We start from the raw sequence: 26,736 nt of genomic DNA on the forward strand, positions 1-26,736 counted from the left end.
CTGTTTCAGCTGTCATCTGGTTTCAGAGCTGTTAAACTGAATCTATAAATCTATGATCAACTGAAGCTATTTAATAGATGCTTCTGAGAAATGCAAAGGGCTGTTTATGGTGTGTTGATAACTGCATGTGACATTGTATAATATGGCTTCTGCAGCTGCAAGACACTCACACAGACTACACACACATATGTCGCACACTTTACGGCTTTAATGACCTTGACATTATCTTTCCACATTTTGAGGAATGCTTGTTGGGAGTCAGGCATGTAAGTTTAAGGCAAAGTTACTGGAAGCTACCAGGAGAAGGAGAAGCGGTGTTGCTAAATTCTGAATTGACTCACAGACTTGACCAAGAATTGGGGGGGGGTCATCTCAAATTTACAAGAATTTTTTTTCAGCTCAGGGGTGCGTGTTTTGTATGTGCTATAGGGTTTCCTCTAGGTGGAGCCGAGTATGATTGGCTGTAATCCAGAACACCTGGCTGGTGTCCAACAAAGTTATTATCTACCGGTTAACCTCTACATGTAGTTCAGTGAGCCTGTGCTTGGTCCTCACCATGCACTCGGTGCCATCTTGCTTTTTCATTCATTTTTGCGTATTCTCATAATATTGTTTGTTAACCACTGTAATACTGGCAGTTTGTCTCTTCTCTTTGTTGAGATCTGTAATATAACCATAACAATCTTTATTAATGCATATAACTTAGACTTGCAGAGGAAAAAGTGACAGGGTCAAAAGGAGGAGAGCATATTCACCCAAGCTCTCCAGTCATTTGTAACCTGATCAAGAGATAAGCCAGAGCACTGTTGACAACAGCTTTTACAATATATCCCAGCTATGCAGCAGATGAGAGATTTTCAACAACCAGATTACAATTCTGAGTCATCATTGTGATCCCAAATACCAGCTTGGCTCCAGCTTCAGCTCTTCAGTTGGGATACACCACAATGATCATCAGCCACAACCCCGCAAACCTCCCCTGACTCCAAAGATAACTGCTTTATGGTCCCATGCTTCAGTCTTGCCCCTACTCTCAGGGAGTACTTAGTAAGTAGCGTGTGATTCAGTCCTCAAATGAAGAAAAAAAAAAAATCGCATTCACAAGCCTTGACCTATGAGTCACTATGTAATCGTTGCAAATCTGGAACAGCTTCCTTCTCTTCTGGTCATCCCTCACTCCCCCAATTCCTGTTTGTCTACTTTACAACATTCTCATTTCTCCCCCTCTCATTCAACAATTTAGAAAAAAAGGGCTAAGTTCTGTCATGGGCCCAAATGTGTTAAGACCTAACAACTGTTCAGGCCAGTATCCCAAATGTCTGCATGTACAGTTTGTGGCTGTGTTTGTCATTCTTTGTGGTTTTGTGTGATTGTTTAACATCGGCATTAGACTGAGCGTGGGAACTTTGAGTGTTGATTTTTACACACAGTTTTCTGCTTTGTATCTGTACACAGATGTTCAAACAGCACATCTTTTTTTTCCCAGTGTCTTTGCCACTGATACAATTTCTTCAAAGGTTTTATTCACAGAACAATGTGTTTATTTACAAATAAACATGTTTCTACATTATTTTTTATTTTATTGTTAGTTATTTAATATTAATGTTACACTAACAAACCCCTGCACTTTGCAAGGGAGACAGGGAACATACAAACATACATGCATAGGCGATGCTCATAATAGTATGATGCATTATATTGTGCCACACCATTCTGTATTATGACATTACATTTGATGCACAACTGAACTGTCAAATGTACAAATATACAATTATGGGATTTATAAAACATATAAAATATGTGTAGTATATTATATGTTTTATAAATCCCATAATTGTATATTTGTACATTTATGGGATTTATAAAACATATAATATACTACACATATTTTATATGTGTAGTATATTATATGTACTACACATATAAATGTACAAATACAAAATAATTGTATATTTGTACATTTATGGGATTTATAAAACATATAATATACTACACATATTTTATATGTGTAGTATATTATATGTTTTATAAATCCCATAAATGTACAAATATACAATTATGGGATTTATAAAACATATAATATACTACACATATTTTATATGTTTTATAAATCCCATAATTGTATATTTGTAGTATAGATATTTTTATATGTCACATTGATGTTGGCACTCACAGTGCCCTAGGCAATGTTTATGCAAAGTTTCATCAAGATTAGTCCACTCATCTAGGAGGAGATAAGGAATATTCAAACATACATACATATATACAATCCGATCATATAGTAAGATGTTTACAAACTTTGGATTTATTTGTGAATATCATTTTACAGGGACAAAATTGTACTGATCCAAACAGCAGACACTAACATACCTAAGTTTTTGTTGTTCAGTACGCACTCACTCTGAGGAAATATTCCTCAGAGATTTTAGCCCATATTGACATGATAGCATCATGAAGTTGCTGCATATCTGTGATGCAGCTATCAGTCCAGAAAGCACCTGCAAAGCTTCTAATCAGGTCCTCGAAAAGGTCCCATGTGACTCAGATTTTGTCTTTTTTACAGCGGCTCTCCATAAAGTTTAGAGTTCAATTTAAGATTTTGTTGATTATTTTCAGAGTGATGGTCAGATGCCTCCCTATTTTAGTGAATTTCTACATCCATATGTAACTGCTAGGTCTCTGAGGTCAGCTGATCAATGCTTGTTGGCGGTACCTCAGTCCAGGTTAAGGACGAAAGGAGATTGTGGTTTTAAGGTTGTGGCTTCCAAATTGTGGAATTCACTTCTATTGGACTTCTGTGGACACTGTTGATACCTTTAAAATGAAGCTTAAGGCCCACCTGTGCAGGCTTGCTTTTATATGGTTTTATCCATTTATACTGTTTTAATTGTTGTATCATATTTTATATTGTAAAGCACTGAAAAGTGCTTTAAACAAAGTGATATATAAAGAAACTTTACTTACTTTCTTACTCTCCTTACTCACTGACTTACTGTTAGATTGAGCTCTGGTGACTGTGGGAGCCATTTGAGTACAGTGAACTCTGTCATGTTTAAGAAACCAGTTTGAGATGATCTTGGGATGAACTTTGTGACATGGTGTATTCTCCTGCTGCAGCCATTAGGAGATGAGTGGCACCCAGTATTTGGTCTTCTGCTGCTGTAGCTCATCTGTTTCAAAGTTTGACATGTGCATTTGGAGATGCTCTTCTGCCTACCTTTGACTGTAGTGAATGGATATTTGAGCTACTGTTGTCTTCCTAACAGCTTGAAGCAGTCTGGCCATTCTCCTCTGACCTCCGGCATCAACAAGGCATTTTTGCTCAGAGAACTGCAGCTCACTGGACATTTTCTCTTTTTAAGACCTTTCTCTGTTAGAGATACTTGTGCAGGAAAATCCCAGTAGAGCAGCAGTTTTTGGTTAGCCGCTGTTCAAATTTTACTGATTACACAGATACTGACAGTGGAAATTCTGCATTGCAATTCCAGTTAAGACTAGAGCTTACGGTCATTTACAGGGGCACAATAAGGAACATAAAAGATGACAGCTGTGATTGGAACACAAGGAAAACAGTGGGTTTTATTTCACTGATGAGGTTTGGAAACATTCACGATTACTAGAATCAGTTAGTCATCACCAGTAAGGTTTGCTGTATAATGGCACAGGGCAGAAATACATTCTTCTAAATGTCTAAGTGAAATCATCATGGAAAATGAATCAGCCAAAACTGAGATTGAGACAGAGATTTTTTTTAATTTATTTTTTGGGTCATTTACAGAAGGATTAACTTCCAACTTTTAATTGTACCCCATGGCTTTTCACCAAAAACCTACATAATATCAAGATCTTAAATCTACTTATTTGGTAGGAACTCACATTATTTAAAGAACACCTGATATGTTGTTCTTCACAGTTTTATTATGAGAAACAACAGACAGGTGTTTCTATTGATAAAAGTTTCATAAAGGTATAACACTGTAAGATAGGCATTCCCACAAAACTCTTCAAAACCAGGTCAACGTACACCTCTGAGAGAGGGAAAGGAGAACTGCATAGAATGATGAATTATAAACAGTCTATAGGTAGAGAAGAGATATAGGTAGAGAAAACTGAAATATAGCTGTCTAGCTAAAAAAAAAAAGATGCATCTGGTTACATGGGTGATTTCAGGAGATAATGACTGGAATCTAAGCCCGGCAGTCATAAATTCTTCACTAGATGAGTAAACTGAAAGGCAAAGAGAAGGTGAAGAAGTGTTTGCGTAGAGGTGCATATGTAAAAATGAAGGACAAGGTGAGTGAAAGAAAAGAAAAAGAGAGACTGAGCCAGAGAAATCAAAAAGTTCTTCCATGTGGCTTTGTTTGCTACAACACCTGCTCCTACTTCTATTTGCCGCAGGAGACAGGCATGCGAGCTGATGCAGGTATCAGCTTGAGAGAAACACATGACCCCACTACAGCATCAGCCCTACAAGGTTAAACATATATATTTTGATTTCAGTCACGCCAGCAACAGTTTGACTTTACATCACTAGTGGCATAAAGAGAGACTGAAAAAAAAAAGGATGCAAACAATAAATAAAAAATATTACCAGGTCCTTCTCCTCCAAGCAGTCACTCCCCTTAAGCTAAAATGCTGTTCTTCTGGAAAGATATACTACATATCCTGAAGGTTTTCATCAAAGGCACAGACTGATCCAGCTTCCATGAATCTTCAGTACACACTGCTAACTAAGAGACAAGCTGATGAAAGACAAAACATTAATCATGTTCATGATTAAAATCTTTCTTATACCTATAAACAAATGATAAGGTATCTATGCAATCTATGGGACCAATCTGCAGAGATTCTGAAGTTAACAGCAACAAATCAGCAACTGGAAGTAGTTCATAACTTTCACACCAACAACTTGTATTTTATATATATATATATATATATATATATATATATATATATATATATATATATATATATTTCACAAGAGTGAACTGTGTTGTGAGACACAACTGAAGTCAGTCGATGGTGTTGCCCTTTCTTGCTCTCCCTGGCTATCACTCTTATTTTGTTTGGTGTAACACTTGATACATGCCCGTTAGAATGATTATTTTCTTTGTTCCCTAATTGCCAAGACTTATGAGTACAATTTAATAAAAACAAATATTACATATTTTGATTGCACAGGATTATGGTTCTTAGAGCTCTCTTCTTTTCAAACATTGCTGCTGTTGTGGAGACATATAGCTAGATACCACTGCTCTGAGTATGTTGAGCTGCTAATGTGGCTAATTGTAAGCTTTGACCTCAGATGCCCACAGGCCAGAGCAATGTTTAGGAACAATCAGATATTGTGGAAACTAAGACCAATTTCAAACCAAAACTCCAAACCAATCTCCATTCAAACATTTACGGTTAAAATAAAGGTTGTGTTGCTAGCCAATAGCTCTTAAAGGGTTACTGCTATACTATAATCTGGGGTTATGTATGTAACCAACGTTCTTTTGCCTTGTTTTTGCTGGAGTAATCATGGCAACAACATAAAAGGAACACCACTCTTCCGGTAAGGCGCACTGGCAGCAGGAGCTAATTTTATTTAAAGGTACAGAAAATGAAACAGCCCATTTGGAACAGGGCTAAAAACCAGGGATATACAAGCATGCTAGAATAAGCAATCTGTGCCATATTTTGAACTGAAACTTGAAAGCCTTTCTGGGGACATGTGAGACTTACATTAACTCTTTAAGAAGGCATGTAATTAATGGTAATTTTAAACAAATATAAGAGGAATCTATAGTTGCACCATCTAAAGTGCCATAAACACACCGCAATACTGCAGAAATGCCAAGCACAACCTGCAAAAAATAAAATACCACTAGTACAGCTAGCGCATGGTTTGGAATATTTTTGGTTACATAAATTCCCTAAAAAAACATTTATGTAGGCAAACAACTTTATGTCCGCAAAACACATCCAAAACAAAATTCTGAACACTCTTGAGAAGTCGGCACAAATCTTGTAATAACCCAGGAGAGTTTCCTAATGTACCTACAGTCTCGCCTTTGGATGACTTGCTGTCTCTTATCTGCCCCCTACTGCACTCTGGGGGTGTGTCAGACAGGATGGGGATGAGACAGGATAGGATGAAGAGGACATGCAACCTAAATATGGCTCTTGCAGCCTAGGCCACAGGGAGACAGAGAAGGGGACCACAGACCTCGGCAGTGTACAATTATCCAAAACAAGAGAGTCAAGCCAACCTCCTCTCACTGAGACTCACGACAAGAGTATAGCAGAGTAAAGTCAACACAATATTTAACTGTCCTTTACCCCCTGGATCACATTGTCAGATATGAGGAAATATTCACACACACATATATAGATATAAACAGACACAAATGGCTCTACATGAGATAAATTGCTGCATATTTTCAGAGCTTCCATGGTGCTACAGTGCAGTAAACTTAAACATCTACTGCCTTATACCACTTGGCAGATAGTTTGTGCAACAATCTATCAACATGGCTAAACACATCTTACACATGTCATGATCATTAAGAGATGCTTTAGGCAAATAGCCAAACCCTAATAACAGCAGGCTTAAATGTCTGAGCATGCACTTTCCACAGTGTAGCATATGGCACAGATATCAGGGCTCATCTGCCTTTGGAGTGAATTACTGCAAGTTAAAATCTGAAAAGCTGTCTGGAGCTGGCAGCCACTGGCATTCCTTAGGACTGGGGGCCTACAGAAGTAGACAGAACTGGACCTGCAGTGCACCAGTGCTCATGGATGCTTTCAGCTGTACACGAGAGGGCCACACAAGTGCTATAGCTTACCTGAAGTGACATATTGACATATAGAGGCAGTGAATAAGAGTTCCACTTGACATCACACCCAGAGGACATCCAGATAGATGTAGCCAGGCTGAATGAGCTTGAAGAAGCTCACCCTTTGGAGGAGGCCCAGAAGGGGAGGCAGATCAAAGGCCCACAGGCATGCACTGTGTGTTTGCTGCAGGGCCGTAAACATGTTACAGATGAACAGAGGTGCCACGGAATTATATAATGGAGCTGAGTTCAAGGCACAGTACAATGGATGTGTGATATTGAAATTATTAACATTGTGGCTTATTTATGTGAATCAACTCATTTCTGGTCTTATAGGTCATTTTAAATGTAAAGTAAATTATCCAAGAAACAATGATTTATATAAATTTGCCGACATGATGCCAAAAAAAAATGGATTATCTACTGACTGATAGTAGATTTTTATTGTTTTTATTTTGTGAATAATCTGATTTACCTGAAGTGTTGCCATATAACATCTTCTTGATTTGCCAGATATATTTCTTCCGTTGAACCTAGAATACTGCCTGTAGAGAACTGTCAAGGTTTTTCCACAAAATTGCCTTGCCTGGACTGATGAATCTTAATTTTTGCTGTGAAATTCAGATGGTAGGGTCAGAAGCTGACCAAACCATGGATCCATACTGCCTTGTATCAACAATTCAGGCTGCTGGTGGTGTGGGGGATATTTTACTGGGCACTTTTTGGTCCCCTTAGTTACTAACTGAGATCATTTAAATGCCACAGCCTACCTTAGTACTGTTACTGGCCATGTCGAACGCCTGATGGCTGCTTCCAGCAGAATAACACACCATGTCACAAAGTTCAGATCATCCCAAACTGGTTTCTTGAACATGACAATGAATTCACTGCACTCAAATGGCCTCCACAGTCACCAGATCTCAATCCAATGGAGCACCTTTGTAATGAGGTGAAACGGGAGATGGATGTGATGCTGAACAATCTGCATCTAATGTAACCCTATCATATCAATATGAACCAAAATCTCTAAGGAATGTTTCCAATCCCTAGCTGAATCTATGCCACAAACAGTAAAGGCAGTTCTGAAGGCAAAAAGGGGTCCAACCTGTTACTAGCAAGGTGTACGTACTTAATCATAGCCTTTGAGGGAAAATAGCACAGAAGGTCAAGGAGAAACATGACTTTGGAATGTTTGTTTGAAACCTGATGGTCCCCATATTCAAATTTAAACTCTGCTATATTCAAATTCTACTGTGTAGATAATAAATAATGGATAGTACATTGGCCTGTGTTACTAAGAATGTGTAAATGGGTTATGATCTCACTTCTCCCTGTCAGGAATATGGAGTGACAGAGTGTATTTTAAGAGGATACCTCTACAAGCCCTAGCTTGGCACTTATGGTATTGCTGATATCCTGTCATATGAGAAGATGATGACAGAAAAGAAAAAGCTAGGAAATAGTTTGGAGGTTGTTGTAATTGATAATGCAAGCGGTATATATAGAGAAAAAAAATACATATACATTATAAATGGTAACAAGTGTCATTTTAAATAGGCAACAAGAGAAATTCTGTCATAATACATTGCTTATGAAAAAGAAAATCACATCTTTTAAGATGACAAAATGTCAAAATCTTACTGACACTGCCCTTACTATGCCCGAGCGCTAAAGATAATAAATCTATTTTTTGACATTGCTAGGAATGTATTTGGAATGTAGGAAACCTGAGAACTAAAACAACCATCCATTCATCCATTTTCTTAACTGTTTATTCAAATCAGGGTCATGGAGGGGGGCTGGCACGTATCACAGATTTCATTGGGTGAGGGTTAGGCTGGGTTCACTCTGGACAGGTCACCTGTCTGTCGCAGGTTTAGCACACAGAGACAACCATTCATGCTACAAAGTGAGCATGGCCAATTTAGAATCGCCAATTAAACTAAAAACCATATCTTAATGACGCGTCTTTGACGCAACTCGGTTCTGTTATTCGCACAGCTTCAAAGTACACTTAGAGCTTTTCAGAAACCAAGTGTTTAATCTGCACAGGGTCTTCTATTTTGAAAAATAACCAAATTCTCTATGCTGTTCCTGTCTCTGACTTCATGGTCTTCTGAACTCCTGAATGCAGCTTGATGTTGCATCTGTAAAAAATAGACCAGCATCTGGTGGAACTGGAACCACTGTCCTGAGTGGGTTCAATGAACTCTGGCAGCCTAGTCAGATCTGGAACTTAGAGCAGCCAAGCCTGGTGTATTCCCTGGATAACACATGTATGGGAGATTCTTGATGTTTTGAAATACTGACCTTTGAAACCTAGAACATGGTACATGTTTAAAAGCTTCTAATTCAGCACCAAAAGGGACTACAGACATTGAACTGTTATAAGGCCCTTTCAGGGATGCATTCCTTTCCACTACTCTAACTGAACATGTTGGCTTCCTCTTTAAATGAATTATACAAATTTACGTGTCACTTCTAACAAAGCAGAGAAAAAAAAAGGTCTTTAGCTACACAAGCAGGGATTGATAAGCATGCCAAATATATGTGCTGCAATATAAGATAACTGGCTAACAACTGATATTTAGATATATTTTAATACACAGTAAATATGCCACTTAAGACTATTGAAGCTTGTGCCCCATAAACACACAGTGGCTTATCGCAGGTTGACAGCAGCAAAGCCGAATCCGTCAGGAATCCAGAGAAGAAAACGAAGACCTACCTCACTGTAGCATCTTAACATCTTGCATTATTGAGATAAAAGGAATGTTCGCATTTTTTTTTTTTCTTTTGGGTTGTTTTCACAGAAAAAATCTTGACAGTCACATAACGTGAACACAGGCCAGGAAAAAAAAAAAGAAAAAAGATTACACCAAGAAAAAAAACTCAACTTATTGGAGCCTTTATTGTGGAACTAATACGCTTTGTGCTGTGGACCAAAAAAAGCTATTACACATGTTGTTAGTTATGCCTCTAAGCAGTGCTAGAAAGCTACAATAGGTTTCCAGTGTATTGTGACTTTAAGCAGGTCTTTCATCTTGAGAACTTTATATAGCATAGAATATGTGACATTCACTCAAATATTTAAACAAAATAGCACTTATGTAGTCTCCTTTTCAAATGTACTAGACTTTGAATTCAGGGCTTAGCTCTGTATTAGTCATTGTGGTCATCTCACAGTTCATAAAATCAAAGCTGCATAAAAGCTGTAATTTTATAGACATAATTTACCTATTTAAGTTTACAGCTAAAGGTTGACCCTTGGTGTAAGACTATGCACGAGTTAACTTGCAGCTCTGAGCATTGCAGCAGAGATATTTCAAATCCTGTTGGGATTTTTGTTTGGGTAATAGTGAAGGGTAGAAGCGGATGGTCCATCTCTTCAGCCAGCCTAAGATTATTGTAAACACATTTACAAAAACTGATTTACTGATTTCTTTTCAAGATTTAAAAATATTTACATTCAGTGAGGTTATTATTTTTCACCCGTGAATCCTCACTAATGCTTTTGTATTTCTGCATTTAGGCTGCATCTCAGCACAGCAGAACTAACATCTTTTGTCCGTTTTCTACCTAAGCAGGGCTCGAAGGGATGAATAAGATACCTGTGCTCTGTTGGAGCCTGCATGTGTCAGCAGATTGTCAAAGCTTAAAGATGCCATATAATATATTTGAGCAAATGGAACTTGTGGGTCAGGTTTAGGATATTTAGATAAGAAAGGCCTCCATTTATCCAACATGTTCAAATCGAATACATTAAACCACTACATTCAGAGTTTCCAGATGAACATCAATACATAACTAAATCTTCATGCTTGTGCTGTGATGGATTTCAAGTGTTTAAAACAGAAATTACTAAGGGCAGAAACGAGTACTATTTAACTGTGAAATTTTGTTTTAAATAAATTAAAAGAACTCTGAGATAAGTCCCTGAAAACACCTAAGATTAAGGGTCTTAGAACAAAACCCTTCAATGTTTGATAATGAATCATGTTAATGCATTTATATCTGTACCACGGTTTAGGAAAAAGAAAAGTGTAACTGATTGATTTCTGATGAATTCTTATGTGCTCCAGGGTGTGATCTGGGTCAGAAACCACACCCTTTCTGCAAAAAACTTGTCTATCACTAGCAAACATTAGAGTGGAGTATCAGCACGCATGTCTGGACATGAAACTGGGTTTTATGCCTCAGGCTTATGAATCCCTCTCATCTGCCAATCATCCAACATGCTCTCAAGGAGGGAGGGTTAGGAAACAAGGAGACCCTAACCCTCACAGTTGATTTCGGTGACTGTTTGTTGTGATTCAGAGCTATATAAATAAAATAAAATTGAATTGAATTGAAATGTACTATGTGTAACCCTCCCCTGCTTGCACCAATCCTTCTGCTAGGTGTCCTCCATTCATTAGTCCTAAGAGATTAAACATACTTCACAACTACTTCACACATTGCCAATATTAACTACTACAGATGAAATAGTGGATTGACAGTTCATGGTTAAGGTGTAGTTACAGATGTCAGAAATAAGAAGAGCTGAGGATTAGATTGTTGATTGTAAGTAAATTGTGGTACAAAAGCCTAATAATGAGTACAGGCAGGGAGACGCAATGGTTGATCTAAACACATCTACAACTGAGTAGGGTGGTTATTGTGTTTTCTGAGTGAATGGATTGCGGATTGAATTACAAGCTACTTTTATCACAATACTGACAAAATAGTTACATGAAATAAACCAAAAAAATATCCAAATTAAATGTCCCAGCAAAGTTCACTGCTAACACCTTTTTAATACTCTAACATCTGTTCTTGTAATTTAATGACCTCTTAGTTGCCAAACTCTCAGGAAGGCAATGTTTCTCCATTGGCCTGCTACCAACAAACAGCTACTAAATGAAATGTCATGTACAAATATTCTTTGACCAAAGACCTACATAAAAAAAGACAGCAGCTTCAGCTGTACATTGTGTTTAGTGCCAATTGACAAATGTTAGAAGGCTGACATGCTAAATTAGGACCTGGAAAACATCAGCCTGTTTCCACTGCCATTGTGAGAACAATAGTATTTGTTAGCATTCAGCTTCAAGCATCACTGTTGTGAAATACAACCTCACTAGGGGAAGCCTTTTTATTGTTATAATTTTGCAATGCAAGCATTTGGTTTAGCTTAGAGAAGTTTGGTATGGTCAATTTTAGAACATTTCATCAAGTCTGCTTAATAGCTACTTGAGACACGCGACAGGAAGTGAATCCCTGTTTCCATGCTAGAATTGATTTCTATTCCATCAATCGTAATTGCTTACAATACATGGAGTGACACACATTTCAGCACTTTCTATTTGCTTATTCACCTTGTTTTCATATGTACAGCCTATTTTGAATCATTAGTTAACCTAAGATGCATGTTTTTTGATTGTAAGAGGAAGTCCGAGTACCCAGAAGAAACCCATGCAGCCACAGGAGAACATGCAAACTGTATAGTAACAGGCCCAAAGACCAGGAGATTCAAACCAAGGCCCCTCTTACTGTGAGGCGAAAGTGCTAACCACTGCGCCCAGTATACAGTGCTGTGAAAAAGTATTTACCCCTTTCCTGATTTCTTAGTTTTTTGCATATTTGTCACATGTTTCAGATCATCAAACAAATTATTAGACAGATAACCCAAGTAAATACAAAATGCAGTTTTTAAATGATGCTTTTATTTTTGAGGGAAAAAGCTATCCAAAATTACCTGTTCCCTGTGTGAAAAAGTAATGGCCCTCTAAAACTAATAACTGGTTATGCCACCCTTGGAAACAAGAACTGCAATCAAGTGTTTGCAATAAATGCCAGTGTGTTTCATATCACTGGGGAGGAATTTTGGCCCATACTGTAATTGCTTTAAGACCATCACACTACCACCACCATGTCTGACTGTTGGTAGCATTTTTTTTCCACAGAAAAATTTTCCAAAAGTCTTGGGGATCATCGAGATGTTTTTTTCCAGTGAATATGAGACAAGCCTTTGTGTTCTTTTTTGGTCAGTGGTGTTTTTACCCTTGGATCCCTTTTTTGCCCAGTGTCTTTCTTATTATTGAATCATGAACACTGACCTTAACTGAGGCAAGTGAGGCCTACAGTTCTTTAGATGTTGTTCTGGGTCCTTCTCTGACCTCCTGTATGTGTGATTGATGTACTATTGGAGTAATTTTGGTAGGCTCGCCACTCCTGGAAAAGTTCCCCATTGATCCAGGTTTTCTACATTTGTAGATGATAGTTCTCACCATGGTTTGCTAGAGTCCCAAAGCTTTAGAAATGACTTTGTAACTCCTTTCAGACTGATGGATATGAATGACTTTGTTTCTCAGCTGTTTCTTTAGATTGTGGCACAGTGTGTTGCTTTTTGAGAACATTTAGCCTACTTTGTCAGATTCGTTTTATTTAAGTGATTTCTTGATTTAACAGGTTTGGAAGTAATCAGGCCTGGGTGTGGATAGTGATATCGAACTCAAATTTACAAATCTGGTTAATCACAGTTAATACACTGTAACATCTTCAGGAAATAATCATTCATATTCAGCTTGATCTCACTTTAATGACCCAGCAGACCAACATGCACACATAACACTGTACGAGCGGCAGACATCTTTTTTTTGGCACGCTTGTTCTACTCAAGAACACAGTTACATCAATGCTTATAATAGTCTCAGTCTGCCCCCTACTGGGCTCAATGTTACTGCAGCATTAACACATATTGCTGACAACATCAAATAACAAATACTCGTGCAGAAAGCAAATATGTAAGAACAATTAAACATCTACGATACCACATACACGATTTAACAAGGGGGGGGGGGGCAATTACTTTTTCCACACAGGGCCAGGTAAGTTTGGAAAACATTTTTTTTTTAACCTTAATAAATGAAATCATCATTTTAAAAAATGCATTCTGTATTTACTCAGGTTATCTTTGTCCAACATTAAAATTTGTTGGATGATCTAAAACATTCAATTGTGACAAATATGCAAAAAACTAAGAACTAAGAACTCAGGGCACCGTATCTGACTTTGAGCAGGGCAGACCTTTAGATAAATGCAGTTAATTATAAATAGAAAAACTGAAAATATTTTCAAATGCTAACACCAAGAAATAAGTTGCACTGTACAGAACAGCTGCAAGAACTCACAATTTTTGGCAATCACAATATGATTTCACAGGAACCAATTTACACATGAATCGCAACTCTCACGAACTTAATCTCACAACACCATAATCAGCTGACATGTCATTGCCACCAGTTGCAATTAATCAGTTCTGCTGAATGCTCATCATTTCTATCCTTCCTCCCTCTTCTTTTATTTTTCTAAACTAAACAGATTTTCCATTGACCCCACAAACTCACTGCCTGAATCAATGAACCAAAAAAATTACACAGTCATAAGCATATCTTTTAGGGAGTATTCAAAAACTCATGCTCATCCTTTCTCAAGAAGTTGAATCAAACTGATTCCCAGTGAGCCTCTTCATTACCCCCATATCCATCTACCAACCCACTATTCTCCATTGATGCATCTCACTTGTCAATGTCTGTGTTCTTATACTGTGATGAAATGAATGCATTCACTGTGTGAACATCCTGCCATTTAGATTGCATATTTTCTTCTCATCATTTGTCTTCAGAATATTTTGTTATCTCAGTTACAGAGCCATTCCTTGATGCACACATGAGCAAGGATTTGTATTAATATGCATGCATGCATCTCTTCAATAGTTGGGCACAACTACCTATAAGTCTTAAGTCTTAGCAAAAATATTTTTTTTAATCTGTAACTTATACTCCACTGTAATGCTATTCAACATAGAGTTAAAGTTTTATTTATGTTTATCATTACTATATAAACTGCTGAGCAAAGACAAAAAATATATGTGCCAGCTAAAGGAGTCCATTTCTGCAAAATGGAAAGTAGATTAAAAAAAAGAGACATATGAAATGACCCAATTCATGAGGAGCAATATCACATGTGAGTCATGAGGTAATGAGAAATATATAGACCTGAACAGTATGTGGAGAGAAGCTATCAAAGTTTGAGGAGCCCAGAGGATGATTCATTTGCTGTGCAGAGCCACAATGGTGCGAAAATGGGGAAAATTCCCTGTTACAGCCTTCTGTACATTCTAAAACCTCCTATAATAAAAATTAGCATCTGAAAAAAAACCAAACAGTGTAACTTGGCTGTCCATGAAGAACTTTTAAACTAACATTTGAGTTTTACTACAGAGACATAATAGTCTGGGTGGAATATTAAATCTGATGCATTTGGTGACTGGTGAGAAGGATCTAACGTTACAGGCAGAGCATGGCTATAGGGAGACTTTAGAACTCAGGCTGTCCTCACTGCCTGACGTTCTTTAACCTCTTTTTGTGGCTTTGAAACCTCATGTCTTTGGCCTGCAGTCACTCTCTATTTATGCAAGAAAATAAAGAAGAGAACGCTGCCCCTCCTAAATCTGTAAACTGCAATTAAGCTAAATTCCAAGTTTATTTCCAAATGCCGTCCTTGCTCCAGACCATGTGAGAGACTAGAGTCTAAAATTATCACACTTTTGGTCAGAAGGCCAAGATGAAGCCAAAGCTAGGACTGTCTTCTCACAGGCCACAGGATCACAGAGCTGATTTGTGGCTGAAACTACTGTAATAATAATTTGTATGCATATAATTCAGAAATCTATAGTATGTAAAAGTCCTCTTGCATGGAACAAAATGTGCAGTCTAAAGTGTTGCTGTTTTTACCAAGGAAAAAAGAAAAAAAGAAAGAAGAAGAAATGGAAAGACAATTTGATGACATCTGGCTATAGTGAAATAAGCTGTGACTATTGTTTAATATTCCACTCAGCCTTTGAAAAGCCAAAGGCCTCATGCATTGAGACAGCTTAACTAAAGGCATCCAGGTCTTCTAACCAAAGGGTTACATCTAGATTCAAACAAAAAGCAGCCCACGTGCATCAGTGCAGTAGCACATCTCTCTCTCTCTCTCTCTCTCTCCCTCTCTCTCTCTCCCTCCCTCTCCTTTCACTTTGTCTGTCTCTCCATCATGTGTTTACACATTGGTAGAGTAAGTGACAGGGCTGTAATCGGAAGTCTACAACCGTGTCATTTGGAAGACTGTTGTCTTTTCCTGGGATCGTGGTGGTCAGCAGAGAAAAACAAGATTTACATCTCACAGGGAGGGGCAATGCATCAACCATGCATTATCCCCTGACCACAGCCAATAGGGGATAATGCATCAACCATGCATTATCCCCTATTGGCTGTGGTCAGGGATGGGCGTCAACATGTGGGAGAGGTAGACAAAAAGATGCAGACAAAATTTACCCATGGTTGAAATTTTTATATCAAACACTGCAGAATCTCAGGGGGAAAAAAAGGGATCTGTGTCACACTACTACTACTGTCATAAAGAGCACACATTTTCTTCTTCAGTTGTCACACAAGGTATGTGGTTGCACTTACTGGCATCATACGTTGTCAGCACAAGAAACACCACCACCTATAAACAAAAGAAAGAGTGGATGGTAAATACAGTTCATAAAATGTCAATCTGTGGTTTTGGAAAAGGAATGGGGGTATTTTTGAGGTTATTTTGTTAACTTCAAATTTTGTTTTTTCTTTGTGATTGCCTTTGATATCAGAGCAGCTTTCCACTTTCAGATGGAAATAAAAAAAAATAGCCAGTGCTTCATTAAAATTTCCTCTATGGCATTTTTTATTACAGTTTTATTTATTTCTTCACAATGTTTACTGTTCATGCCTTCTAAAATCATTATAGATTTACCAAGATAGGCCTTCTTTCACCTTCTGGAAAGAATTAAACAAAGATACTTGGAGGGAGCTATGTTTTTCAGCATGTTTGTCTAAAGACAGGAAAATTACAAGACATAGAAGCCTGAATGAAACTGGTGTGTCCTTTTCATCCATTTGCAGCATACCGAGTATCTTAAGAGTAATGCCTACTATACTGTACTGTAAATAAGTTGAATTTTCTTTACCAGTTATCACATATGTTTAGATATGGTCTTACATGTAATTCATGCAAAAAGTGTTCATGATGTGGAAATGTTTTAACTCCGTTCATGAGTTAAAACTAATACTGTAATACTATTTTCATGACATTCTGGATGGAAAAACGGCCTCTGACTGAAGAGCAGACAGAGTCCTGTTTTCAGATGAATCCAGCCAGACAGACATGCTTAATCCTACACAGGTTCAAAGCCTCACCAGTGCACATGTGGCATCAACCTGACAAAGGTTAAAAAGAATAAAAGAAAAAGGCTCAAAGAACAAAGAGACATCTGTGAGTAATGTACTCATGTCTGTTGTATATCTTTTTTTTTTTTTTTTTTTTTAATGCGTGTACGTATGTGTCTATTTATACAGATAATATAATTCACATTTCATTGGTGGGTGTGGGTTCTCTCACCAGCCCCACAGAGAATTCTTGTCTATGACTGCTGACTAAGTTTGGGAAAACCATGTTTTCTTTTTTTGCAAAGATGACTCACAAAGCTACATCACCCCCTGTGAAACACCGAGTTCATTATCCAGGGTGCTTACTAAGACCAGACATTCAAAGACGAGGTACTCACACATATTGAGAAAAAGCAGACATATGAATGTGCTGATATACAGACACCCTTCTCCTTGGATAAATTAAAAGTGTTGCTGTTTAAATCATTCTTGTTGAAAAGTTGAGTACTTGTGGAAGTCCACTGACCTTATAGTTAGGCCTGGATCAGGTGACCCTGAACCATCTAGGCCTAGACTGCTTGGGGGGTCCCATGATGCACTGAGTGTTTTTTTTTTTTTTCATTCACTTCTTTTCCCTCTCTATGTGTTTATACACCACAATGCATTTAATCATGAGTTATCATTAATCTCCGGCTCTTTTCCACATAATGTATTTTGTCCTGTCTCCCTCCCCGCATCCCCAACCGGGCGGGGTAAATGACTGTCCCTTTACTCTGGTTCTGCCAGAGGTTTCTTCCTGTTAAAAGGGAGTTTTTCCTTCCCACTGTTGCCACTGTCTGTTCCTATCCCAGCTTGGCCTGTTATTTTAGAATATTTTTTTGCTTTTTTTTTTGTTTGTTTCTTTACCTGAGCTGGTAAAATTAGTTGACTCAATGAAAGCATCTCCCTGGCCTCTTGATATTTTACCCGCATCTTTGTACAGAAATGTCTTTCAGTCTATCAGTCTCTGCTCTCTCACTATATCTCTCACTGGTGTCTCGTCAAGTCCCTGCCTATTTAGGAATGTGCTTCAATAACTTTAAAAAAACAAACAAGCTTGACCCTTCTCTTCTGAGCAGTTATAGACCAATGTCAAAATTCCCATTTATTGGCAAGATTTTTGAAAAAATTGTGGCTAAGCAGCTTACAGCTGTGGTAGACACATAAAGCATTCCTGATGAACTTTTACATCCATGCATCCCCAGCAGGCCCCTGGGGTCATGTGATCAGGGCCAGCCAGGTGCAGCATACAAGCTAAGAAAGACAGATCTTTTGTAACAGTGGCCCCCACATTTTATATATAAAACTTTACTTACTTACTTTACTTTATCTTGAAAATTAAAGTCCACTACCTGTCATCCAAAAAAAAGCACCATAAGCTTCAGATTTCCATAATCATTTGCCTGTTATCAAAATGCTTCAAAAATGCATGCTTAGCAAGACTAAAATGTGGAATATTTGAGGCTGCAGTTCCTCTTCAGCTATTATAGGCCTTCAGAGGTCATTAACACTGTTTTTGAATTAGATAATAATATAAATAACCTCAGGAGGTAAAGGGGGTCATATGACCCAATTAAGTGCCCTTGAGCAAGAATGCCAAAGCAGGCCCTGATGTGGCTTGTAGTGAGTGATCAAACTGACAAGAAAAGGAGAATATAAATTTAGTCCATTTTAACATTTACACACTTGTAGATAAAAATGTTCCCTTTTTTAAATCCTGTTTTAGCACTTAATTATATCCTATAAAAAGGAGCCTGGTATGTATTAAAAAAAAAAAAAAAAAAGTAAATTTACAACAAAAGAGTGAATAATGCATTATGTGATTTATTCTAAGAATTAGACTCCAAACACTCACACACAGTAAGCCATAATAAATGGATTTGTTCATGTTTGATGGGAGTTCCTGAACATCTGTGCCACATATTGCATCACATACCAGCAGTTCCATATGAATTATTACCATCTTCACTGCAGAAGGTAACCCAACACTCTGCAATTTTAAATATAATTTTGGATTTGTGCTATCACATGCACAATGTTGGACATATGGATGTGATACCACATCCCTGCACTTTAGTGTTTTTGTGTTTACATATGAATATACACACATCTGGGCACTTGCAATTTATGCCCATTAACCTTGTGCTCTGGGACCACCCCAGCATGTTGGAGTGTGAAGCTAAACATTTCTCAGTGAATTCAGGAGGAGGGATCCCTGCTGGAGTGTGGCTGCATTATGAAGGCCAAATACTGCTATATGCAATCTAAACAGTTGATGTGAAAGCTGGGGGACTCAGAGGTCATGGTTTAGAAAAGAGTTGTGGAAAAAAAAAAAAACTATTTGTAACAACTGCACATATTTTCACCTAGCTAATATCATGCAAATAAAATTTGGGGGACCACAGTTTTCACTTTGGTTTCTCTTCTTTGTTTCATTTTATGTACCTGATTTAAGGCTCTCTAAGGAAACACAGTCACCCACATTATGAAAAGAGCATAATGTCTGAAACTCAAACATCATGTTGTAGAGAGACACTATGCAAACATGTTTTCCACCACAACAGGATTATGTGACTTAATGCACCAGACATTCTGGCATGTCACTGCAAGAAAAGCACAGGTGTAGAAAATATATTAATAATGACCACACTTGATTTAGGAGTGTCAGGGTTTCTGGATCTCTGCAAACTAGCACACTGTCATAAATAACTGAGACACTAAAATGGATCCATTATGTTATTTGTACGCCCATGTTTTTCCTCCTCTATGATAACTCAAAATTACCTACATATACCATAATCTGTAATTTAGACTATATTCCAAATATATATCCCAATCACATCCTGGCTTGTTGCCATGATGATGCCCCACAAACCAAGCACTGATCGGCACGATTTTCCAACTGGGGTCATTTCAAGTAAGGTGAATTTGCTGAACAAATGTGGGATGTGGGCAGCAAATCTGATTACAGTAGGTAAAGCAACTATAATAAGAGGGCCAGGGTAAATATAAAATTATATTAAATTTCATGTTCATGTTAGTTAGGCCCTGATGTCCCTGTGCAGCCAAGGATTTATGAGTGCACAAGTGCACTGTGCAGGCACACGGTGTAGTATAAACAGAACCGCATGTGTGTCCATATCCATGACTGTTTCTGAGTGTATCAGGGTCTTTAAAAATTTGAGTGTTAACCCTTTTGGCTTATGACCTCTCTGTGAACTTGTGACAACATACTGCATGTCTGTGATTGATGTTCCCTTTAACTCTTCATTCCCCATTTCTTTTTCTTTCTTCAGGCCTATCCAGGTTAAGAACTAATATGGGCAATTAACACTAAAATTAAGGAATAAGAAAACGATACATTTCACTATTAATCCACAAATTTCTTGCATTTCTCTTAAAAAAAGTACAAACTCACCGGACACTTTATAAGGTACACCTGTTTAGCTGCTCATTAAGGCAAGTATCTAATCAGCATAATCACATGACAGCAACTCCATGCATTTAGGCATGTAGACATGGTCAAGCAGCAGAAGACCATGATGAATCTTAATTTAGGGAGGATCAGAATTTGGCACAAATAACATGAAAGAATGGACTGCAACAAGCATTCTTGTTAAACTTTGGGCCACTTAGTACCAACTGAGCATCATTTAAATTCCACAGCCTACCCGTGTAGTCTCACATGAGCTTTTGTCCCATGTCACAAAGCTCAAGTCCTCTCAAAGTGGTGTCTGTGAACACAACAGTGTGTTCACTGTAACTCAAATGCCTTCCACAGTCACCCGATCTCAATCCAATAGATCACTTCTGAGATGTAGTGGAACAGGAGATTTTCCAACCCAGTACTAGCAAGGTATACTTACAGTGGCTGGTGAGTGTATAGCAGTGAGAGTGTTATCAATCTGCTAATACTGTATAAGGTATAAAAAACTGATGTGTATTTTCCACAGGAGTTTAAACTGAAACATATAATGGTGCCCACAGTAATGATTGCCTGTGGAAAATCTTCACTCACTTTCTGTTATGATTTGGAAATTAATCAGTCATAAAGGATACAGACTGACCCACCACCCACTGTGAACACCACACCTTCACCACAATAATGTACTGTCAACCTGCAGATGATTCACTCAATATATGCCTTTCATGTAATTAAAATAAATCAGGCATTTGACTCATCACTAATGAGAAATGATTCATTAAAAGCTTTTTATTTTTATTAATAGCGTGATATGGTTGATGTAATCTCCCGACAGGCTGTCTGACTCTTTTCTGTTCCCAAATAGTATATGTTCAGCATTCAAGTTCCATATGCCAATAAAACAGCAAATGAGCGAGAGAGAGAGAGAGTGTGTGTGTGTGTGTGTGTGTGTGGGGGGGGGGGGGGGGGGGGGGGTAGTGGATCAAAGGAGCAGGGGTGGTATAAAAGTATTGATTGAACAAATAAACTAGTAAAGTCAACAGATGAAAAAAAAAAAGTAGTTTGTCACTTCCTTGCAATGTAAATAAACAACCACAACAGATGTCCCAGCTTCATATTTGCAACGCCTGCTTGGTTTTCTCATTCAGAACAGAAAGCAGACCCAGTAGAGTCAGTGCTTTTCCCAGTCAAATCAGCATCAAAAACAAATGTCCACTTGTCATTACCATGAGCAATGCTGAATCACAGAAAATGGCACCAAGGGTGGTATCAAAAGCGAGAAAATACCACAAATTGTACAGACTTTCCAAATAACTCTATCACACTATTAAAAAAAAATCTAACCCGAAGCCAAATACGTTTGAATCACAAGGACTGGTTGCTGTTAAGCTTCAACTCAATCACCAGTGACTCACCACTGTCTGGAGAACTGTGGGCTTTTAATTGCCTTCAGGTTTCCCATTGCACTGGCCTAACGATGACCTGTAGGTTGCATTAGCACCCGCCGTAGACCAGTAGAATGAAGATGCATGGGCTACTTATGCCAATCTCAATTTCTCTCTGGAAAGCTTCATCTCACAAACAATTTGATGCATTTGCTTTCCTACACATTTTCACGCCACTGCATGTCTGTTTCTGTTTGCTGGTGTGCAGAGCAAAAACAGATGGGGATCTAAAAAGTTCCAGGAGGGTACTGACTATGGTTTTCTGTTTTCATGTTCCCCCAGCACCTTTTAACTGTCCCTGACACTTCCCTGTGTTAGGTACATAAAGCAAACAGACCTCACGGCACAGCCCCCTGAGGGCTCTGGTTGCATCTCATGAGCTTTTGGGCTGTCAGTCCAGATAACACAAACCATCATAACACTTCAGTCCACAAACCCAGACTCCATCCCTCTGGCTATACTTTGGTTAACCTCTCTATCACGCTCAAGCCTCTGGGTCCTGCTGCTATCCAGACACAAACACACAACCCACATAGCCAAAATCATAAACACAGAGTGAAAAACAGGCTGCACTACTAATCCAGCCGGGTGCAAACCAGAACAGAAATACTGATATTGTCTATTCGTCACTGGTCAGTCCCTCAATATCATTAGCTATCTATCTCTGTACTAACCATTCCCCAAGACATAAGTAGAAATCCATCCATCTAAACAGATGTGTGTGGCTGCTTCACACTCCAATACAGCTAAACTGTCCTAAGCAGAGAATCCGGCAGAGCTCTTGTGTCTGTCAGACAAATACCAAAACAGATGGATCTCAAAAGGCACATAAGTTTGAAAAGTCTTTCCTGAGCGAAAAATACACACAACCAAAAACATTATCGCCATCGAGGGCCAAAGAAAATGTCTGTGCACATAAATAGAAGTTAAAAAAATCAAAAAATCAAAAAACCAACAAGTGGGTCACATAAGGTCCTTTTCTATGAATGAGCGTTTGGCTGGACTGCGTAATAACAAAACAGAGGACACAATCTGTCATCCTCTCCAAGTGTCTGAGTCACAACAGGCAGTGATGGAAAAACATGTAGAGAGAAAGGTCAAGCCACTGATAGCTTTTATATTGCAAACAAAGACACACACAGAGACAAGGGAAGAAAACTACACTTCACATAGCCATACAGGCATTCTTGCTATTAAACAGATGTGCATTCATATATCAGATGTGGTCTGGGAAATTATTTTCCTCTTATTAAGCCTCTCAGGCATGTGGTCAAAGGTTGAAAACTCCTCAGAAGCCTGCATAAAGTATGCCTGACAGCTCCCACAAAACAAAGGACTTTAGAGAACAAGAGTGAGGAGAGTCACTATTGATTGGCAGTTGGCCTATGGGGCATACTTATTTTGCTATCTTCTAAGAGGATCAGAGCCCTTTAATTAAGATGGAAAATAATTTTGCTGGTTGTTTAAAAGTCACATCCTGTTGGACAACCGTCTCGCTGGTCTCTCCACTCACATCAAACCCAAACCACACAGACCCCTACTTGAATATCTACACGAAAGTAGATAATCATTTCAAGAACGATCAGCCTCAATGGTACTTCTGCAGCACTCTCTCTTTCAGTATTTTTCTTTTTGCCTCTGTTTCTTAAATATGCCATGTGATCTTTACCATTACTACTCTCTCATTCGCACTGCTTCATCAGCTGCGTTGATTAGCTGTTCCACAACAGGGCTGTTAGAGAGTCTAGACGATTGTAGACTAAGGTGGGAGTACATACACACCCCACAACCACACTCGCACTAATGTGTAATCTCTGAGTGCACTGTGCCCCGAGCAGTTATGCCGGGCGAGTTTTGTCAAGGTAGCTGTGGTATTCCCATCAAGCATTCATTTTCATTTAAGCTTATGTTAGGATGCACAGGAAAGATTTGAACTTTCTGAACTCATTTTACTTTGCAGCACACATGACAGACATTTCTGTACTTTTGAGGACACTCTTTGCATTCTGTAGTACTAAATCCTAACCTGAAACTACACACCTAACACATACCCTTGGCCTTAAATTAATACTAACGTTATTCTAACTGTAAACCTAAAACTTAGTCTTACTTCACATACACAAAGACCTCAGACCACATCTCAAATGATTCAAGCTAATATGACCCAGAGACCGTGAATGACTATTACTAAAGCACCGCGATGTTATCAGAAATCCATAAAGTGTTCCTTGTTAGCACTCAATCAAGTCCTCATAGGACCCAGGGAAAGAAAAAAAACATCCCTCTGGGCCTTGAGCAGACTAGTAGTGAATGCAGACCTTTAGACAGCTTAATTCATTACCCTGAGGGCTAAGGGGAGGGCCAAGCTGAGGGCACGATGAGACTATGAAAAAAAAGCAGGCTAAACTGAACCATGGCTGCATGCTGAAATATGGGCTTTGTTTCAAGAAATACTTGCATTATCAAAGAGAAAGACTACATGTGAAAATACACACATCCACACATAATGCACATGTAATCATAACCACAAGAAACAGTCCTGTCTTTATCCGTCTTTGGCAGCAGTGACTTCCTCAGGATACGGACGAATTTCGTTTGACTTCAAACACTGCCTCCTTCGTTCCTGTCCTGTCCTGTTTCCTCCTGTCTATCCCCCTGTCTCGCTTTGTTTTTAAGTATCTTTTTTTTTTTTTGTGCTCTACTTCCTCCTGATTTTCCCTTTTCCCTCACAGAACATCAGAAGATAAACGAAAACCTGGAAACCAAATCAAAGAAAGACACATGGAGGAAAAAACAAAGCTTTCTAATCTGAATTGCAGTCAGAGAGAGGGACAAAGCTACTGTTCCCTGCTGCTGACTCCACCTAGTCAAACCAGCACCAGCCATAACTTATATTCTTACCCCAATACTAACCGCAGACTCAACCCAAAATTACTATCTGCCAAGAAAGACAATCTTGCAAGCCCACCCACAACTCCAGTGAAGCTGCTACCTCAAAGGACAAAGACCTACAACTACTATCTGTGCCACATTCAGCACACTGTAATCAACCAGGTCTCAGGGAATTATTGAGTGTGTGTGTGTGTGTGTGTGTCTGTGTGTGTTCAAATAAGACTGAGTGTATATGCAAGCATGTGTGTTCATTTAACAAACCAAGGGTATTAAAATAGATGGTGAGCAGGTGTGAGTGTAAAAGAGAGACCGGACATGCTGCATGTAGGCACACCACATTTCCTCTTAACCTCTGCCAAAGTATAGAGTCTTTTTAACCACAGCACCTAATCGCATCACTGCCTCTGGTTACACTATCAAGATCCCTCAGGAGGTGTGGCAGAAGTTACATGATCTTATCTCATTTGTTAGGGTCTGCCAAATTTGTTATGAAGCATTGACAAGCATGTGTGCGTAAGAAATGGAGGAAGAAAAACTGATTTGGAATATCCTTAAGTATCATTTAATCAGCTCATCACACAGTGTATTTAAAACAAATAAGAGCAGAGTGTATGCTGTTTATGGTGTACTGCCACTGTGCATCATGCCAAGGCATAATTAAGATGATTTAAAGGTTGTTAAAAGCAATCATTCTTGCTGAGAACCATGCCAGCATGAGACAAGTCAAGCCAGTCTTCTTGATAGTGAATTAGTGATTAATTTCCTGTGGTATCATTATTGTTGTCATTAGTGATTTGGCCATTGTCATCAATGTAAATCTCACTCCAAACCTAAGAAAACTGATCACCTTGACAGCAGATTGGCTGAAATATAACAAATAACACTAACAAATAATGACAGACTGTCTGTCAAATTCTTTCCTGGAAATGAACATAAGAAGCATTTCAGCTTTACTTTCTTTGTCTCTCTGTAAAACAGGTGATTCATTTTCTTCAGTGGATTAAATTTTTACCTTTGAGTCCTGATAATAAAAAAAAACTAAAACAAACTGCAACATGTTGCTTACTGTCACACTTCTACTGTAGATATTTATATGGCACCACAAGATAAGACATGCAATGTCTATGTGATTTCTGCAGCTTTAGTGCAAGATGTAATTCAGTGCTACAAAAATACCAGAAGCAGGATAGAAATAGGTGTATGATGGATTTATTAAGTTGCATCATGGTCTGTTTTAAATCAAACTTTTTGACATAATGAAATGAATAATGCAGAAATCCATTTAGGTACTTCAGGGTTTCAGGTCCTGTTACTGTACATGATGATTCACTGTAACATTTTTTATGACTTATAACTTCACATAGAAAAGAGCGAATGGTAATTATTAATAACATCTTTCCTTTTCCAACTACAGCAAGTCAACATGTGTGAAAATGGCTATGTGCAAATAAAACCCTGAAAAAACAAACAAAAAAAGCTTTTACATTTAAATTTAGACACCATGGTGGTGTAGCTGTGGTCTTGTAAAGTTATGTGAACTTTGCAAAAATTATCTCCAGGTACTATGGCTTTATCTCAGAGTTCAAAGACATGCATATCAGATTTATTAGCTATTTTAATTGGCCATAAGTGTGAAGTTCAGCATGGATGGTTGTCTGTCTCTCTATGCCAGCACTTTGGTAAACTGGCAACTTGTCCAGTGTGTAACTTGCCTCTCACCCTGTGGTTGGTTGGTTGGTTACTTGGTTGGTCGGTTGGTCTGTCAGTAGGTAGGTATGTATGTATGTATGTATGGATGAATGGAAGATTTACATCCAGCCCTTATCTGCAAACCATATGACAAATGCTTGAGCAGTTAAACAGTTGACTGATTTGTGAGA

Source organism: Archocentrus centrarchus, chromosome 6 (genome assembly GCF_007364275.1).
Source record: "Archocentrus centrarchus isolate MPI-CPG fArcCen1 chromosome 6, fArcCen1, whole genome shotgun sequence".
Lineage (NCBI taxonomy): Eukaryota > Metazoa > Chordata > Actinopteri > Cichliformes > Cichlidae > Archocentrus > Archocentrus centrarchus.